Raw genomic sequence first — 20,694 nt, forward strand, 5'->3', positions numbered from 1 at the left:
CGCATGCAATCACAAACACTCTTTCTCTTCCTAATGTGGAAGTGTTTATGCAGGGCTCATGTTCAGTTCTTCACAATGTCACTCAGAAGAAAACCCTTAACTTTGATTTCAGTTGCATTGAGAAATAGCTTATGAAGGAATGCATGCAGGGAAGTGTGTCTACATGTACTATCTTACCTACAATTTATGAGGGCTGAGTTCAGGTTTTTCCTTTTAAGTTTCATAACTTTAGCAGAGGAAACATTAAAACTAGCACCTCTTTGAAAGTTACTGTGAGATGCAGAGGGAGAGAATGGGTATGTTGGTAGTCCGGGAGGACCTCTCATTATCCCCCTGCACTCTGTGGCTAAAGAGAATTTTGTCCTTCAACTCAATGGAGCTGCACTGATTTATACTAGTGAGGATCTGGCCCACAACATGTAGAATAGCTGAAATTTGTAGTTTCCTCACTATGAGTCCTGCAAGATGCTGAGCACCCTCAGTCTCACTGAAGTAAATTGGAGGTCAGAGAACTCACCACTTGTCCGGATAGGGTCCTTAGATGGAATCTGTGATGCTGGGAAACCAAGTGCCAGCTCTGGCCAAAGCCTCAGCATCAGCTGAGAACAGACAAACTCATAGCTGGAAGCTAGGCCAATTCACTTGTGTATTAGTATAGATCAAAGTGACGGTTAGATATATAAGAATGTGTTTGGCGTTTAAACTTAATGAAAATTAATGGGATGTTGCATGCATTGTTTTCACTTATCTGTATTCTGTTATAATGTCATGGAAAACATTTATACTGTATATACCCCGTAACTAAATAACCGATCAAATGAGAAAGAAGCCTTTTGCAATGCAAATGAAGAACTTTAACAGGAAAGTGCTAATTCTTGCGCACTTGAAAGCAAGTGGTCATTGTGGTGATAATCAGAGATCAAATGTACTCCTCTCTCTCCACCATCCAAGAAGGACCCCATGTGGGTAGTTACTCTGTAAGCTTGTTTTCTGTGAGAAGAAGCTATGAGTATGGACACAAGGAAAAAATTCATCATCTCTGGACCATTTGGATTCGAACAGGACAGAATAACTGAATGAGAAGAGAGATCCCCAGTTACTCTGGGTAGCCTTGAGAGACTTTTGGGAAACTGGCAGATTACTACCTCTCTACGACCATTTGGATGTATAGACAGTGACTCACCTGTACATATATTTTGCCTACTTTAGCCTCTTTAGTAACTCTCATTCTTTTTTCTTAGCTAATAAACCTTTACTTAGTTTACTACAGAATTTGCTACCGGCTTTGTCTTTGGTGTGAGATCTGAGGTGCAAATCAACATGGGTGAGTGACAAGTCTCTTGGGAGTGGGTGTAACATGGAATATTTGTGATTTCTGGTGTAACTGGCTATTTATCACATAGTCCAGCTTGCCTGGATGGCAAGATAGAGGAGTGTCTATCTGTGGCTCCATTATAAGAGTACTGTGGTACTTTGGGACTTCACATTTGGTACTAAGTTGGTGAAATCTAATTATAGAACGTACCACCTGTTTGCAGTGTCTGCTTTTGACAGTCTGTGCTGAGGTAGACACTCATGGTTGTGAGCCACTCCACACAGTGTGACAGAATCTAAATTAGGATCCACTAAAATCCATCATAGCATCTGCATACTCCCAAAGTTACCTTAGAATTTGAGGAGAGGATCACATCTCAATTTGCTTTGACTAACTTTATGTTTTATGTAAAACTTATTTTTAGCCTTCCAAAAAAATTCCCAGTGCTCAAGCAGGATTTAAACTCATAATCTTTTCAATGAAACAGCAGGTGTTCAGACCCAGACAGCAGAGCATTTCTGTAACAGACAAGCATCAACATATAGGCAGTGATAATTTCAAGGGTAAGAGGAGGGGCCTGCAGCCAATCCTGCAACCAACCACCCTATTGGTGTTATCACAGATGGGGGAAGCATGTGTGCAGATCTGTGCTAGCACCATGCCACAGATTGGCTAAATGCAGTAATGGTGTGGCCGCCAATCTCCCAGGGAGTTTTGTGCCTGCATAGGGTTAATGCAGCTTTGAAAAGCAAAAAGCATGCTAGTGAGGTTTGCAGGATTCGCAACCCCAAGTGTTCAAAAACACTGTCATGAGTCATTGCCAAAACAGCATGAGATTTTTTTAATAATAATACAATTTGTTTTTTATTTGCCTTCAGGTTTTTGAAGCATTTCAGAGTCACATTTTAAAACCGTGCAACCCTTTGAGCTAGAAACTTTTTTTAATGAAAAAGGTGTTTTTCCTATAATCACATGACTCCAAGTGCTGGGGTTTTAAAGGAAAACATCAAATAACATGAGATTTGGCAACACTGTAATAGAAAGGATCACACAAGGTGGAGGGAGTTTGTTACAATCACACAGTTGCAGGACACAGAAAAGCTTTTGTTGTAGAACTGGCTATTTGCTGCACTGAGGTTACATTCCTAAAATGCCCAAGATTGTGGCCATCAACCCAGAAGTATCTCCCAGGAATTTATTGCTGTGTAGGAAAAACTTCCCCCAAGGTTCCAGGGTATCCGCCAATTCCCCAGAGACTTGTTGAAATACTGAAGTTTGGGTGGATGATGCCTCTCTACATAAGTCAATGCTGGGTATGCAGGAGCATCAGGAATGCTGGTTTAAAATATTAGTAACTGCATATTGAGAAAAACCCAGCCAAGGGAGTTACACCCCATATACTTTCCTATGTTCTCACTAGTATGCTTAGGCACTTGAGGTTAGTTATGAACCAATGTGTTTAATTAAGAGCTGCAACAAGAGGAAAGAAACCAATTACAGTGAAATTATACAGACAACCCCAGAACATCATTGCCCTGAACAAAAGTGGAGAACAAGTATTTAATAATGGACTCTTCAAACTAGCAACAGACAAGTATAACATGATGATCTAATGGCTGGAAGTTGAAGGTAGACAAATAAAAACTGGAAATAAGGCATAAATGTTTAACAGTGAGAGTAATTAACCTTTGGAACAACTTACCAAGGGTTGTGGTGGATTCTCCATCACTGACAATTTTTAAACCAAGATTGGATGGTTTTCTAAAAGATCTGTTCTAAGAATTATTTTGGGGAAGATCTGTATCCTGTGTTATACAGGAGGCCAGACTAGAGGTATGTCTACACTACAGGATTATTCCGATTTTATAGAAACCGGTTTTGTAAAACAGACTGTATAAAGTCGAGTGCACGCGGCCACACAACGCACATTAATTCGGCGGTGTGCGTCCATGGTCCGAGGCTAGCATCAATTTCCAGAGCGTTGCACTGTGGGTAGCTATCCCCAGGGGCGGCTCTACAGTTTTGGCCGCCCCAAGCAGTCATGCGCGGGAGGCGCCCCGGAGCCGCGGGACCAGCGGACCTCCCGAGGGCATGACTGCAGAGGGTCCGCTGGTCCCACATGGCCCGGCTGGACCCCCCGCGGCTGCGGACGGTTCGCGGATCCCGCGGCTCCGCTTGAGCTGCCGCAGTCATGCCTGCGGGAGGTCCAGCCGAGCCGCGGGACGAGCGCTCCCTCCGCAGTCATGCCTGCGGCAGGTCCGGTCGTCCCGGGGCTCCGGTGGACCTCCCGCAGGCATGACTGCGGCAGGTCCGCCGGCGCAGCCTGCCGCTCCCTAGATTTGGCCGCCCTAGGCACCAGCTTGTTTTGCTGGTGCCTAGAGCCGCCCCTGGCTATCCCGTAGCTATCCCATAGTTCCTGCAGTCTCCCCCACCCCTTGGAATTCTGGGTTGAGGTACCAGTGCCTGATGGGGCAAAAATCATTGTCGCGGGTGGTTCTGGGTACAGCCTCACCCCTCCCTCCGTGAAAGCAGCAGACAACCGTTTCGTGCCTTTTTTCCTGGGTGAACTGTGCAGATGCCATAGCACAACAAGCATGGACCCTGCTCAGATCAATACTGCAATCGTGTACGTTTTAAACACCTCATGCATTCTCGTGCAGTCTATGCTGAACCAGGACCTGCAAAGCCAGGCGAGGAGGAGGCGGCTACGGCAGCGCAGCAATGAGAGTGATGAGGACATGGACACAGAATTCTCTCAAACCACGGGCCCCTGCACTTTGGAGATCCTGATGGTAATGGGCCCAGGAAACAAGCACAGACTGGTGGGACCGCATAGTTTTGCAGGTGTGGGATGATTCGCAGTGGCTGCGAAACTTTCGCATGCGGAAGGGCACTTTCATGGAACTTTGTGACTTGCTTTCCCCTGCCCTGAAACGCCAGAATACCAAGATGAGAGCAGCCCTCACAGTGGAGAAGCGAGTGGCAATAGCCCTCTGGAAGCTTGCAATGCCAGACAGCTACCGGTCAGTCGGGAATCAATTTGGAGTTGGAAAATCTACTGTGGCGGCTGCTGTGATGCAAGTAGCCAAAGCAATCATTAAGCTGCTGCTACGAAAGGTTGTGACTCTGGGAAACGTGCAGGCCATAGTGGATGGCTTTGCTGCAATGGGATTCCCTAACTGTGGTGGGGTGATAGATGGAACCCATATCCCTATCTTGGCACCGGAGCACCAGGGCACCCAGTACGTAAACCGCAAGGGGTACTTTTCAATGGTGCTGCAAGCACTGGTGGATCACAAGGGACATTTCACCAACATCCACGTGGGATGGCCGGGAAGGGTTCATGACGCTCGCGTCTTCAAAAGCACTACTCTGTTTAAACGGCTGCAGCAAGGGAATTACTTCCCAGACCAGAAAATAACAGTTGGGGATGTTGAAATACCTGTCGTTATCCTGGGGGACCCAGCCTACCCCATAATGCCATGGGTCATGAAGCCATACACAGGCAGCTTGGACAGTGGTCAGGAGCTGTTCAACTACAGGCTGAGCAAGTGCAGAATGGTGGTGGAATGTGCATTTGGCCGTTTAAAGGCGCGCTGGCGCACATTACTGACTCGCTCAGACCTCAGCCAAACTAGTGTCCCCTTTGTTATTGCTGCTTGCTGTGTGCTCCACAATCTCTGTGAGAGTAAGGGGGAGACCTTTATGGCGGAGTGGGAGGCTGAGGCAAATCACCTGGCCACTGATTACGCGCAGCCAGACACCAGGGAGATTAGAAGAGCACACCAGGAAGCAGTGCGCATCAGAGAAGCTTTGAAAACGAGCTTCATCATTGGCCAGGGTACGGTGTGACTGCTGTGTTTGTTTCCCCTTGATGAACTCCCACCCCCCTTGATTGACTCATTCCCTGTAAGCAACCCACCCTCCCCCTTCGATTACAGCTTGCTTAAGGAAATAAAGTCAGTATTGTTTAAAAATCATGTATTCTTTATTAATTCATTATAAAAAGAGGGAGAGAACTGAGAAGGTAGCCCGGGTGTGGTTTGGGAGGAGGATAGGAGGGAAGGAAAAGGCCACTAAAAAAATTTCACAGTAATGAGAGCCTTTTGGTTGGGCTGTCCACGGGGGTGGAGTGGGCAGGTGCATGGAGCCTCCCCCCACGCGTTCTTACACATCTGGGTGAGGAGGACTGGGGCTTCGCGAACAGGGGCTGCTAACAGGGAGTTTCGCAAGGGAGTTTGGAAGGGGAGTGGGAAGGGAGTAGGAGCCCCTCGCCAGCCCTAACCCCTTCCCCGTGGCCCCCCCCCAAAACCTATAAACCGAACCACATTCCAAAACTACTTTCCGTAAACCACCCTTTCACTAACTAGGAGACAATGCAGGCAGAAGCCCAGCAGCAGAGTGGGGGCTATCCAGTTTATTGCACTGACTGTCACATGTATGATTACCTGCCCTGTGGGCGGGTGGCGTATGTGTGCAGTCGGTACAAGGAGCTCCTGGCCCTCAGAGACCATGTACGGACTTTGGAGGCCAGGGTGGAGGAACTGGAGGAGCTAAGAGAGGCAGAGAGGTATGTTGATGAGGCTTTCCGGGACACTGTAGAATTGTCCCACCTCCGCTTAGACAGCTCCTGTGCTGTTGAGGAGGAAGAAGGGCCCAGGGAAGTAGAGCAGTCAATGGGAGCAGAGGGAAACCTTCCCGTAGTTGGGACCCTCCTTCCAGATGGTGCTGGGGTTGCCTCTCGCACTGAGGTTGCCTCTCCGGGGGAGGGAACTCCAGTTTCTAGGAAAAGGCAGGTGTTAGTAATGGGAGATTCGATTATTAGAAATGTAGATAGCTGGGTCTGTGATGACCGGGAGAACCGTATGGTGACTTGCCTGCCTGGTGCGAAGGTTGCGGATCTCTCGAGGCATCTAGATAGACTTATGTGTAGTGCTGGGGAGGAGCCGGTGGTCGTGGTACATGTAGGTACCAATGACATAGGGAAGGATAGGAGAGATGTCCTGGAAGCCAAATTTAGGCTGCTAGGGAAGAAACTGAAATCCAGGACCTCTATGGTGGCATTTTCAGAAATGCTCCCAGTTCCACGCACAGGGCCAGGTAGGCAGGCAAAGCTTCAGAGTCTCAATGCGTGGATGAGACGATGGTGTAGAGAGGAGGGGTTCACGTTCATTAGGAACTGGGGAAACTTCTGGGATGGGAGGAGCCTATACAGGAGAGATGGGCTCCACCTAAACCAAAGTGGAACCAGACTGCTGGCACTAAACATTAAGAAGGTTGTAGAGCAGTTTTTAAACTAGGAGATGGGGGAAAGCCGACTGCTGCAGAGGAGCGTGTGGATCGGACACAGACTTCTCTTAGGGGAGAGTCTGATGATAGAGAATCTCCAGGTTATAGTCAGGAGCAGAGGAATGAGAAGTATAATGTAAGGGCCGGATCAGATGAAAAACAGTCACATAAAAAATAATCTGGCACATCAGAAAAAGGCAGGCTAATAAACAGGGACAAGTTTTTAAAGTGCTTGTACACAAATGCCAGAAGTCTAAATAATAAGATGGGTGAACTAGAGTGCCTTGTGATAAAGGAGGATATAGATATAATAGGCATCACAGAAACCTGGTGGACTGAGAGCAATCAATGGGACACAATCATTCCGGGGTACAAAATATATCGGAAGGACAGAACAGGCCGTGCAGGGGGAGGAGTGGCACTATATGTTAAAGAAAGTGTAGATTCAAATGAAGTAAAAATCTTAAGCGAATCCACAGGTTCCATAGAGTCTCTATGGATAGAAATTTCATGCTCTAGTAAAAATATAACAGTAGGGATCTATTATCGACCACCTGACCAGGACAGTAATAGTGATGATGAAATGCTAAGGGAAATTAGAGAGGCTATCAAAATTAAGAACCCAATAATAGTGGGGGATTTCAATTATCCCCATATTGACTGGGAACATTTCACTTCAGGACGAAATGCAGAGATAAAATTTCTCGATACTTTAAATGACTGCTTCATGGAGCAGCTGGTATGGGAACCCACAAGGGGAGAGGCGACTCTAGATTTAATCCTGAGTGGAGCGCAGGAGCTGGTCCAAGAGGTAACTATAGCAGGACCGCTTGGAAATAGTGACCATAATACAATAACATTCAACATCCCTGTGGTGGGAAGAACATCTCAACTGCCCAACACTGTGGCCTTTAATTTCAAAAGGGGGAACTATACAAAAATGAGGGGGTTAGTTAGACAAAAGTTAAAAGGTACAGTGACTAAAGTGAAATCCCTGCAAGCTGCATGGGCCCTTTTTAAAGAAACCATAATAGAGGCCCAACTTCAATGTATACCCCAAATTAAGAAAAACAGTAAAAGAACTAAAAAAGAGCCACCGTGGCTTAACAACCATGTAAAAGAAGCAGTGAGAGATAAAAAGACTTCCTTTAAAAAGTGGAAGTCAAATCCCAGTGAGGCAAATAGAAAGGAGCACAAACACTGCCAACTTAAGTGCAAGAGTGTAATAAGAAAAGCCAAAGAGGAGTTTGAAGAACGGCTGACCAAAAACTCCAAAGGTAATAACAAAATGTTTTTTAAGTACATCAGAAGCAGGAAGCCTGCTAAACAACCTGTGGGGCCCCTTGACGATGAAAATACAAAAGGAGCGCTTAAAGATGATAAAGTCATTGCGGAGAAACTAAATGGATTCTTTGCTTCAGTCTTCACGGCTGAGGATGTTAGGGAGATTCCCAAACCTGAGCTGGCTTTTGTAGGTGACAAATCTGAGGAACTGTCACAGATTGAAGTGTCACTAGAAGAGGTTTTGGAATTAATTGATAAACTCAACATTAACAAGTCACCGGGACCAGATGGCATTCACCCAAGAGTTCTGAAAGAACTCAAATGTGAAGTTGTGGAACTATTAACCAAGGTTTGTAACCTGTCCTTTAAATCGGCTTCGGTACCCAATGACTGGAAGTTAGCTAATGTAACGCCAATATTTAAAAAGGGCTCTAGGGGTGATCCTGGCAATTACAGACCGGTAAGTCTAACGTCGGTACCGGGCAAATTAGTTGAAACAATAGTAAAGAATAAAATTGTCAGACACATAGAAAAACATAAACTCTTGAGCAATAGTCAACATGGTTTCTGTAAAGGGAAATCGTGTCTTACTAATCTATTAGAGTTCTTTGAAGGGTCAACAAACATGTGGACAAGGGGATCCGTGGACATAGTGTACTTGGATTTCCAGAAGGCCTTTGACAAGGTCCCTCACCAAAGGCTCTTACGTAAATTAAGCTGTCATGGGATAAAAGGAAGGTCCTTTCATGGATTGAGAACTGGTTAAAGGACAGGGAACAAAGGGTAGGAATTAATGGTAAATTCTCAGAATGGAGAGGGGTAACTAGTGCTGTTCCCCAAGGGTCAGTCCTAGGACCAATCCTATTCAATTTATTCATAAATGATCTGGAGAAAGGGGTAAACAGTGAGGTGGCAAAGTTTGCAGATGATACTAAACTACTCAAGATAGTTAAGACCAAAGCAGATTGTGAAGAACTTCAAAAAGATCTCACAAAACTAAGTGATTGGGCAACAAAATGGCAAATGAAATTTAATGTGGATAAATGTAAAGTAATGCACATTGGAAAAAATAACCCCAACTATACATACAACATGATGGGGGCTAATTTAGCTACAACGAGTCAGGACAAAGATCTTGGAGTTATCGTGGATAGTTCTCTGAAGATGTCCACGCAGTGTGCAGAGGCGGTCAAAAAAGCAAACAGGATGTTAGGAATCATTAAAAAGGGGATAGAGAATAAGACTGAGAATATATTATTGCCCTTATATAAATCCATGGTACGCCCACATCTCGAATACTGTGTACAGATGTGGTCTTCTCACCTCAAAAAAGATATTATAGCACTAGAAAAGGTTAAGAAAAGAGCAACTAAAATGATTAGGGGTTTAGAGAGGGTCCCATATGAGGAAAGATTAAAGAGGCTAGGACTCTTCAGTTTGGAAAAGAGGAGACTAAGGGGGGACATGATAGAGGTATATAAAATCATGAGTGATGTTGAGAAAGTGAATAAGGAAAAGTTATTTACTTATTCCCATAATACAAGAACTAGGGGTCACCAAATGAAATTAATAGGCAGCAGGTTTAAAACAAATAAAAGGAAGTTCTTCTTCACGCAGCGCACAGTCAACTTGTGGAACTCCTTACCTGAGGAGGTTGTGAAGGCTAGGACTATAACAATGTTTAAAAGGGGACTGGATAAATTCATGGTGGCTAAGTCCATAAATGGCTATTAGCCAGGATGGGTAAGAATGGTGTCCCTAGCCTCTGTTCGTCTAAGGATGGAGCTGGATGGCAGGAGAGAGATCACTTGATCATTGCCTGTTAGGTTCACTCCCTCAGGGGCACCTGGCATTGGCCACTGTCGGTAGACAGATACTGGGCTAGATGGACCTTTGGTCTGACCCGGTACGGCCTTTCTTATGTTCTTATGTTATGTTCTTATGAGGATGTGGAACATGGTGAGGGTGGTATTACAGGGGCTGCAGCGGCACTCTGTGATCCTTCTGGTGTTCCTGAAGCTCCACCAGACACCGGAGCATGTCAGTTTGATCACGCAGCAGCCCCAGAGTTGCATCCCGCCACCACTGATCTTCCTGCCTACACCTCTGATCTTCCTGCCACCACCTCTCATCTCGAGCGTCCCTCCTGTCCTCACGTTCACTGGCATCTTTCCTGTAATTTGATACCACCTCCTTCCACTCATTCAGATGAGCTCTTTCCTTGCGGGTTACTTCCATGATATCCGAGAACATTTCATCTCGCATCTTCTTTTTCCTCCGCCTTATCTGGGCTAGCCTTTGGGATGGAGTAGGGAGGCTTGAAAAATTTGCAGCTGCATGAGGGAGGGAAAAAAGGGAGAGAAGTATTTTAAAAGATACATTTTACAGAACAATGGTTATACTCTTTCACAGTGAACAGCACTATTCACCTTACATAGCACATGTGATTTCACTACAAGGTCGCATTTTGCATCTTAATATTGAGTGCCTGCGGCTCTGGTGTTACAGATCTCACAGACACAGGTCCGGGCATCAGAATTCAGCTTGCATGCGGCCATGGTAAGCCACTGTCTTTCGGCTTCTGCAGTGCTTTACCCCTCCCCCCACCGCATGGCTGGTACCATGAAAGCTCACGGCTAATCACCCCCTTTCCCCCTCACCTCATGGCTGTTAGCTGGGAAGATCCCTGCTAACAAAACGCGAAAAAGCTCATCGCTATTTCACTCCTCCCCTCCCCCCGCTTGGGTATGTGCAAGGAAGGATTTTTTTTTAAGCAGCAGGCCACGAACCCAGTAGGAAAATAGGCATCTCTGTCCCCTTAATTAAATTCCTGATTTTCAACCAGGTTACCCTGAACGATATCACTCTGCTGAGAATAACACAGCGAGATAAAGAACGGATGTTTCTTGAATGCCAGCAATCACCGGGACCATACGCAGCTATGCTTTGCCATGCAATGATACCCGATTACTTGCTACATGCATGGCGTGGTAAAGTGTCCTACCATGGTGGACGGAACAAGGCTGCCTTGCCCAGAAACCTTCTGCAAAGGCTTTTGGAGTACCTCCAGGAGCGCTTCATGGAGATGTCCCTGGAGGATTTCCGCTCAATCCCCAGACATGTTAACAAACTTTTCTAAGTAACTTTACTGGCTGCGAATGCATCCCAAGTCCTCAGGGCAAATCAATCATTAAAAAACGCTTGCTTTTAAACCATGTTTTATATTTACAAAGGTACAGTCACCAGAGGTCCCTTCCATGGCTTCATTGTCTGGGATAGTGGCTTGGGAGGGCTGGGAGGGTAATTCCGTCTGGGTCAGAAAAAGCTCCTGGCTGTTGGGGCTAATGGAGTGCTGTGTGCTCTCTGCAAGCTCGTCCTCCTCTTCTTCATCGTCATCTTCCCCATCTGCATAATCCTCAGGCCTGGCTGAGATTACCACCCCCACCTCGGAATCCACGGACAGGGGTGGGGTACTTGTGGCGCAGCCCCCTAAAATTGCATGCAGCTCAGCGTAGAAGTGGCATGTTTTTGGCCCTGCACCGGACCTTCTGTTTGCTTCTTTGGTTTTCTGGTAGGCTTGTCTGAGCTCCTTAACTTTCACTCTGCACTGCACTGAGTCCCTGCTATGGCCTTTTTTCATCATAGCCTTGGAAATTCTTTCAAATACTTTTTCATTTTGTCTTTTGGAACGCAGTTCTGTTAGCACTGAATCCTCTCCCCATACAGCGATCAGATCCAGTACCTCCCGTGCAGTCCATGCTGGAGCTCTTTTTCGATTCTCAGGAGACTGCATTGTTACCTGTGCTGATGAGCTCTGCGTGGTCACCTGTGCTGATGAGCTCTCCACGCTGGGCAAGCAGGAAATGAATTTCAAAACTTCACGGGGCATTTCCTGTGTACCTGGCCAGTGGATCTGAGTTCAGATTGCTGTCCAGAGCGGTCACAATGGTGCACTGTGGGATACCGCCTGGAGGCCAATACCGTCGATTTGTGGCCACACTAACCCTAATCCGATATGGTAATACCGATATTAGCGCTACTCCTCTTGTTGGGGAAGAGTAAAGAAACTGGTTTAAAGAGCCCTTTATATCGATATAAAGGGCCTTGTAGTGTGGACAGGTGCGGCGTTAAATTGGTTTAACGCTGCTAAAATCGGTTTAAACGCGTAGTGTAGACCAGGCCTAGATGAACATAATGGTCCCTTCTGATCTTGGAATCTACAAGAGAGCAAAGGGCATAGAATCAATTTGCAAGGCAGTGCTTTCTGAAGGCTGCACTGGCATTCAACTCTCCAGCTGTCCACCAGTGGGCAGCTGAGGTCATAACTGAATTCAGAACATTCAGAAGTGAAAAAATCAAAGCCTTTCCAAAGTCAGAATGCTCTAGATAAAGATTGCTGGATTTCCCACAGGATGCCAAGGCAATTAAACTGCTCAAGTGCTAAAAGTAGTTAAGCACTGCTATTTAAGTGGCGCCATGGCAAATCCGCTACTGGAGAGGGGAAGCAGAGATGGGGACGTTTTACATCCCATGGCCAAAGCGCCTGGCAGCTTGGGCAGGTGCAAAGAGCCGCCCGCGTGGGCTTGGGAGCTGGGGGTAGGGAGAGTTCAGGAAGCCCCGTTCTGCGCTGTCAGGAGGAGGAGGAGCCAGGATGGAACTGATTCTCCCACTCGGGGATCTGGAGACTCTCCTGGCTCCAGCTGCATAGATACAAGGAGGGGCTCTGGCCTGGGATCTGCAGGAGCTGGGACTAGACGAGCCCAGCGGTCCGTTCCGGCCTAACGTCTGTGACTGTGGGGAGCGGAAGGTCCTGTGACGGTACCTCCCATAAGGCTTTATGGAAATATGACATAACTGGAATATGTTTTGTGCTGCCTGTGCCATGTAACATATCTCTGTAAAGGTTATGGTCTACTATATCTATTCATCTTATTTGTACACATATATCATTTTGTACTTGAGGTTAAGAATATTGGCCATATACTTGCTTGATTTCTAGGTAAGCTTTGTGAGGCATTTGGTCAGCTTCTTTAGGAAGGAATTCACAATGTTAAGTACCCGATCAGGAAGCACCTGGGGAACAATGCATCTTGGAATGCTCCAATCCACATAAGAAGTCTTCCTGGAGACATACAAGATACCATGTGGACAATGGCTTCTGCCTGCAAAGACTGTGAGTCTTGCATGGATATGTGACTTGCCCAGGTGACTCCAGAACTCCATCTTGGAGCTGGACTTTGCATAAGAGTGAGGAGGGGGGTCTCCACCCACAAGAGAAAGTCTATTTAAACCCATGGGAGACCCCTCCATTTTGTCTTCAGCTGGCTAAAGAGAGAGCCTCTCCACCCCCCAGGATACATGGAAGAAACTGGAACAACGGGGTGTGAGTAATTGCTGGACTCAGGCTAAAAGGAGATTAGTCTGTAAAAGGGAGCATTCTGGAACTGGTGAGGATCTTATCTGTATTCAGTGTTTGATTAGACATAGATTTGCGCATTTTATTTTATTTTGCTTGGTGACTTACTTTGTTCTGTCTGTTACTACTTGGAACCACTTAAATCCTACTTGCTGTATTTAATAAAATCACTTTTTACTTATTAATTAACTCAGAGTATGTGTTAATACCTGGGGGAGCAAACAACTGTGCATCTCTCTCTATCAGTGTTATAGAGGGCGAACAATTTATGAGTTTACCCTGCATAAGCTTTATACAGAGTAAAACGGATTTATTTAGGTTTAGACCCCATTGGGAGTTGGGCATCTGAGTGCTAAAGACAAGCACACTTCTGTGAGCTGTTTTCAGGTAAACCTGCAGCTTTGGGGCAAGTAATTGAGACCCTGGGTCTTTGTTGGAGCAGACAGGAGTGTCTGGCTCAGCAAGACAGGGTGCTGGGGCCCTGAGCTGGCAGGGAAAACAGGAGCAGAGGTAGTCTTGGCATATCAGGTGGCAGTTCCCGGGGGATTTCTGTGATCCAATCCATCACAGATCCCTCCCATGACCCCGGTGGGGAAGGATAAGCTCTAAAGCCCTGGCGAGAGCAGAACTAGTCTGGGCTGGGGCATCCCATGGCTGGGCAGTCACACATTGGCTGGCTTGTGACTCGTCTGCCCATTGTGACACGCCCCCTGCTGGCTGGCACAGCCTCATCCCCTCATTGCCAGGCTTGGCTCTTGGCTCATGCCACTGGGGAACACTGAGCCAGCCATTTCAGCTCCGCCACCGGTAGCACAAAGTGGGTGGCCCATATACATGCCAGCTTCTGCCCACTCCTGACTCCAGGTAGGAGAATCTTCTATTGCCCGCCTCTGCTTTTCCATTGCATCGCCAACCACACCGAGCCTTCCCCGAGCTCCTGGCTGGGCAGCGGTCTGCCAAGTGCCCCGGTGCCAGCTGTCTAGCTTGGTGCCAGTGAGGAAGTGGGCAGTGGCATGAGCACAGGAGGGAGTCTGGGGCAGCCAGACAGAAGGGGTCACACCAGTCGAGCCCAGAGGGGACAGAGATGAGGAGGAGGGTTTGGTGGGGCTGGTGGCAGGGCACGGGAAGGCAGCACAGGCTGGTAGATAAGGCATTGGGCTGGGATTCAGGAGAGCTGTGTTCAGTTCCCAGTTCTGATGTAAGTCTTCTGTATGAGATCAGGTGAGTCCCTGTCACTCTGGGCCTCAGCAAACTAGGGAGAGCAAGTCCCTGCTTTGCCGGGGGGTTGAGAGGTTAAATACAACACCACCTGTGTGCTCAGCCACTGCCATGATGCGGCCAGGTAAGAGTCCAGACATGGAGGTAGCTGGTGGCCAACACGGGCCATGTGGGGGTGATGAAAGGCAAATGGGAAGAAGCATGAGAGGTGTGTGTCAAGGAGTCCCCGGGCAATGCTCTGGAGCTGCTCCCTATGAAGCCAATCAGGACTCTGTTGAAGTCTCCTCTCTGTGAGCAGACTGTCTTCTGGGCCAGAAGCTCACAGGGCTTCCACCTTCCTGAGTCTGACCTTGGAGCATTCAGCATCCTCTGCCCCTCCTTGCGCTTCCCACAGCGAGTCTGCCCAGGCGGGGTCCTGGGGAAGCCAGAGGGTCCTGCACCCCCACTTTGCAGTCAGATGTGACTCTCAGCCAGCCAGTAAAACAGAGGTTTATTAGATGATAGGAACACGGTCTAAAACAGAGCTTGTGGGTACAGAGAACAGGACTCCTCAGCTGGGTCCATTTTGGGGGACAGTAAGCCAGACACTCACATCTGCACTTCACTCCTCATCCCCAGCCATCTCCAAACTGAAAATCTGCAGCCCCTCCTCTCTGGCCTTTGTCTCTTTCCCGAGCCAGGAGGTCACCTGATCTCTTTGTTCTCCAACACCTTTAGCATCCCCTTGCAGGGGGGGAAGGGCCCCAGCCATTAGTTGCCAGGAGTGTCAGCCATTTATGCACACTGGCCTTTATCCCACCACCTAGAGACTTAAGAAATGCATAGGGGAAACTGAGGCACACCTACAGTATTCAGAAGAAACATTAAGAACAGTCACATTTCATCACAGTGAGGGAGTTGGAAAGTCTGTGGGAAGCTTCCTCTCTTGTGAAATCAACCACCCCCAGATGGTGTGGGTCCCTCGCAGGCCTGAGGGTGCTGATCCGGGCTTTGCAAGCTACCCAGAGCTCTAATCCTGGCTCATTCCCAGGAAGCTGGGAGTGTGAGTGGTGGAGCTGCCAGCTCTGAGAATCTCCCTTCCCAGCACGAGGTTGCCTTGCAGCGGGGGGGAAGCCCACCCCAGGAGCTGGTGTTTGTTGTCTTCTTCCACAGAGCGCTGGAGTCTCAGCCGCTCCAGATCGGGGGGAAGGGGCCAGCTGTGAATTTGGAGCCAGATCCGGGTTTGGATCTCCACAGGCCTGCGAGGCAGCAGAAATGAAGAGGGCTATTAGAATCTTTGGGCATGTGACTAATATGAGGCGGGTGAACAGAGAACAAAAAGATACGATTCTCTGTGAATCTGAAGACTCTTTTTCTGTGAGACACATAGGAAGGAAATGTGTGTTGCAGAAGCTAGGGCAGAAATGGGATGTGACTCCTATTCATTTTGAGGTTTTGTCATTTATATCCACTGGTTCTGTGCCCAGAGTACCTCAGTGCAGGAATCAGGGATATTCAGTGTATTCTGTCAGAAGGTTCAAAACTGAGACACAAGCTGTGGTTACACCTGTGGCTGACAGACAGAGTAGGTGGTTAACAGATGCTACACCGGTTATAGACCGAGGTCCAGTAGAAGCCTCTATTCCTGCTGTGAGTCTCCCCCTGACATGCAACAGTTTTTGTTAGAGAGGGTGCTGAAATCTGCAATGAAACTGTGACTGATGCAAAAATTAAATTGAAATGTGTTTTGGGTAGGTCACCCAGACCCAATGGAGAAGACGATTATCCTACTTGATGAGTACAAGCCAAAGAGATGATGGAAGACAGTGAGATTTCTGACAAAGTCAAAAGAAGGAAGATTATTGAAAGTTTATTAACCCCAGCATTGAAGGTGGCCTTAGGAGCTGGTAACAAGGCATCCGCTGTAGAATGCTTTGATATTTTAGAGAAGGCATATGGAAGTGTCATAATCACATCTGAGTTTAAGGCTCAATTTTCTGAGACTCATCAGAGAACCACCATCTGCATACCTGACTAGACTACACACAATAGCCCAAGAAGTTTAGTAGGCTGGTGGGGTAAAAGATACTGAATTAGATTCTTATCTACAAGATCAATTTTTCCGTGGTTGTTGGCATGAATCCTTATTAAATACACTCTTATTAAAAGGAATTAATTGTAGTGGTAGAAAAAAAGAGCGTCTTTAGCCCACAAAAGCTTATGCCCAAATAATTTTGTTAGTCTCTAAGGTGCCACAAGTATTCCTTATTCTTATGCCACTCTCCTTTTTGAGGTGAAATCCATTGAAAGGGAGCACTCTGATAAACAGAAGAGAAAACTTCAACAAGAATGAGAAGAAAAAGGAAGGCCATTGAGTAGGAGTAGTTTGCAGTTGATGAAGGCATATGAAAATACTCCCACTGCCCATGAAGAAGTCACTGCAAAAGACTGGAAGGAGAAATATCTGCAGGCTGAGCAGCAGTTGGTAGGACTGCAGTTTACCCAGCCAAGTTCTGAAAAGTCCATTGCAGATACACGATTTACTCCTCAAAGACCCAAAGAATTTAATAAACAAGCAATGCCAAGATTTAACAGAAGAAATAGGACAAATGTGGCAAATGTGGGCAAATAGGACATTTTCAAAATGAATGTCAGAATTCTCATAACCCCAATTTAATACATCAGCAGCTGACTGGTAGACATTCAAATCAGAGCAAGTCTGAGCCAGCAAGAAAAGAAACTAACAACTCTCAGAGCAAGGCTGCTAGTCAATGGGTTCAGGAGACAGATGTTACCCAAATGGGTGTCAGTGAGGCCATCCGGCAGTTAGCGAGACCTGCTTGTCATGGCTCTGTATAGCTAGATGGAGTAAAGAGTACTTGCCTAATAGATACTGGTTCTCAAGTTACTTGCATATGTGAAACTCTGTAATGAGCATTTATCTTATCAAAAGTTACAGGCAATTGGCAGTATAGTTCAGATAGAAGGGGCAGGAGGGCAAATGGTTCCATACCTGGGATACATAACCTTGAAGATATGATTCCCAAAGTTCATCTGTGGGACTAACAAACAACATGTGGTGTTGGTGCGTAAGAAGACTGGAGCTCTTGGGATGGTGGTGGATTATAGAAAACTGAACAGCATAACCCGAAAGGATGCCTATCCATTACCCAGGATAGAAGAAACCACAAAGGGATTAAGGTACTAACTGCAAAACGTAGATCCCCCAGCCCCCGATCAGTTGCCCCCTCACCCTGTAGATGCCTGCATTTGTGGGCATGTGTCCAGGCACCTGAGTCCTAACCTCAGAGCTTGTGGCCTGGCAGATCCCCAAACTGGGCCTCAGCTGCTTGGCCTTTGCAGACAATTGGGTTCCCCCACCCAAACACAGCGAAGGTGGGGTGCTGCCTCCCACCCTTGCACTCAGTAGCCCAGTGGTTGGAGCAGTCACCCACGACCTGGGGCACCGGGGTTCAAGCCACTGCTCCAAATGAGGCCAAGGTGCCGTCTGATGGCCCACCTCCCTGCTGTGTGTCTGGACCCCTGGGCCAGCATCTCCTCCACACTTGTTGGGGAAAAGCAGGGGCTGACATGGCTCAGTCTCCTCACTCCCAGAGCAGGTTCACAGCTGGGCCTCCCAACTGGAGCTAGATAAGGGCTGAGCTCCCTGGGCAGGCCGGGCTTAGCGCATGCCCTCTCCTTGGCATTTCCAAGGGGTGGCTCAGCAGGCTGGCCTCCAGGGAGCCTGCGTGGCAGCAGGAGGGCACATACAGTTAGGCACAGCCTGACAACACCTGAGCCCCCTTTGTGGATCGCCCCCTCCCTGGGCCTAAGTGCCCATCTGTGCACTGGGGGCAGGGGGAGGGTATGTAACCCACACACCTTCTGGGTGTGGTGTTCTGGCCCATCTAGTGGCACTGAGCCCACTTGAGGCAGGGAGGAGTCTGCGCTACAGTCTTAGCTAAGCGCCTGTTGGCTTTTAGCTCATGCACTAAGCTCCCAAGGTCCCAGGTTCGATCCCAGACAAGCCCTCACTTGTAACAGCGACAGACCCTGGTCATCAGCAGTTGGGATCGAACCTGGGACCTGTGGAGCTTAGTGAATGGCTCTTAGCTAAGGCTGTAGAGCAGCCTCATTTTATCTCTCTCTAAGTAGTCTCAGTGTCACTAGAGCGGACAGAACACCACACCCAGAAGGTATGTGGGTTAGAGGTAAATACAGGCAGGGATGAGGTGCTCAGATACTGCAGTGATGGGGAAGTCCTAGAAATAGTGAGAGAACGGGGTTCATTGGGACTTCTTGACTGTGTCTGGAGGCCCCCCTCAACTGTGGAGGGGACGTTAAGTGAGGGTTGCTGATTGTTCCCAGCCTGCTGCCTCCTTGTTGTGGGCCGAGAGACACAGCGCTGGCCTGATCTGCCAGGGCTCTCCTGAGCGCCGTGGCTCTGACCTCTGCTTCCTTCCTTCCAATCATAGTCCTCAAAGGCTTGCAGCAGGACAGCAAGTCCTAGGTCTGCTTCCTGGCTTCTCAGACCATCCTGATCCTACATGCCTTCGGGAACCAACCCCCCTCCGGCTGCAACCTACAGACCTTCGCCCGCAGGATCAGAAGGACGTGTGCCAGGTAGAGCCCAGTCATTGGAGCCGCCGGCTGCCCCCGCTCTGCTAAAAGCCAGCCCCCCTCCTTTGGGGCTCCGTGCACCGGAGCCTGCCCGAGCGGGGTGAAACACGTGGTATTTACGAGGGAGGCTTTTCCCATCACCCCAGACCCTGGCTTCTTCCCCATTGGCCGCCTGCCCTGTGCAATCCCTCCTCATAAAGAGCAGCCCCACTCCTCTGTTTCATTTTGAGGTGTTTATTTATGAAGATAGCGCAAGGAACAGACACATCCATTGGAAAAAAACATGTACACCATGAGGCTTCAATAACCCCATTTACAGTAATACATCAAGGTATAAAATATATACACACCTTGTCCTATACACAGAACATAGACTGTGCCACTGGATCCCACAGCCCATACAGAGAGACAAGCCTCAGCAAGCATTGACATCTCTAAAAACATGTCAGGGCAAGAAAAGGCACTTGCTGTTTGCAACACTTGTACAGTACAGACACAGGGTGAGGGCTAGACTCAGGGCTTGGCTACACTTGCAAGTTGCAGCGCTGGTAGAGGCTTTCCAGCAGCGCTGCTGTCCACCCTCCACACTTGCAGGGCACAGCAGCGCTGCAACTCCTGCAGCGCAGCGCTGGCCGTACACCCAGGTCTGCTGGGGGTAAAGGGTTGCAGCGCTGGTCTGCAGCGCTGGTGGACAGCCTCCCACTTGTATGTTTAGTATCAGAGGTATTATTCCCTTTTTTTTATTTTTTTTCTTGTTTTGTTTTGTTTGTTTTGTTTTGTGTTCTTTTCAGACCTCACCTCAGCTACCGCCAGCAGCTGCTTAGCTGCTGTTAGCTGTGCTGTCCTGTGTCTGTACTGTCTGTCATAAATGAAATCAATGAACAAATGGTGTTTGCTGTTGTTGGGAGAGGGGGAGGGGGGAGGAGAGGAGGGGAGGGATGCAGTTTGTTGGCAGTTGCAGTTAAGGGGTGGGGGTGTTTTCTGATTGAAATTTTTTGATTTTGTTCCATCCTCTCACTCTCTCTCTCTCCTCTCCCTCACCCTGTCCCACCCCCCCCCACCCTCTTTTGAAAAGTTGCGTTGCCACTTGAATGCTGATATAGCTGCCCATAATTCATCACTCCCAACAGCGCTGCAAAAATGCTACAAATGTGGCCACTGCAGCGCTGGTGGCTGGTGTCACACCCACGCTGGCCCTGCACAGCTGGCTGACCCACCGCTGCGCAAACCAGCGCTGCAGATTTGTAAGTGTAGCCATAGCCTCAGTGACCAGTGTTAGGTCTGCTCCATCTCTACCATCTGGGTTTCCATACACAGCTGCTCACCCTCAAAATGCAGGCCAGGAGTAAGGTTACTATCCCATCACCAAAAAAGCCTCAGGGCTTGGCTACACTTGAGAGTTGCAGCGCTGGGAATTACAGCTGTGTTCGTACAGCTGTGTAGGGACAGCGCTGGTGTGTGGCCACACTGACAGCTAACAGCGCTGCAGTGTGGCCACACTTGCAGCATTTGCAGCGCTGTATTGAGAGGTGCATTGTGGGCAGCTATCCCACAGAGCACCTCGTCCCATTTT

Source organism: Mauremys reevesii, linkage group 8, assembly GCF_016161935.1.
Source record: "Mauremys reevesii isolate NIE-2019 linkage group 8, ASM1616193v1, whole genome shotgun sequence".
Lineage (NCBI taxonomy): Eukaryota > Metazoa > Chordata > Testudines > Geoemydidae > Mauremys > Mauremys reevesii.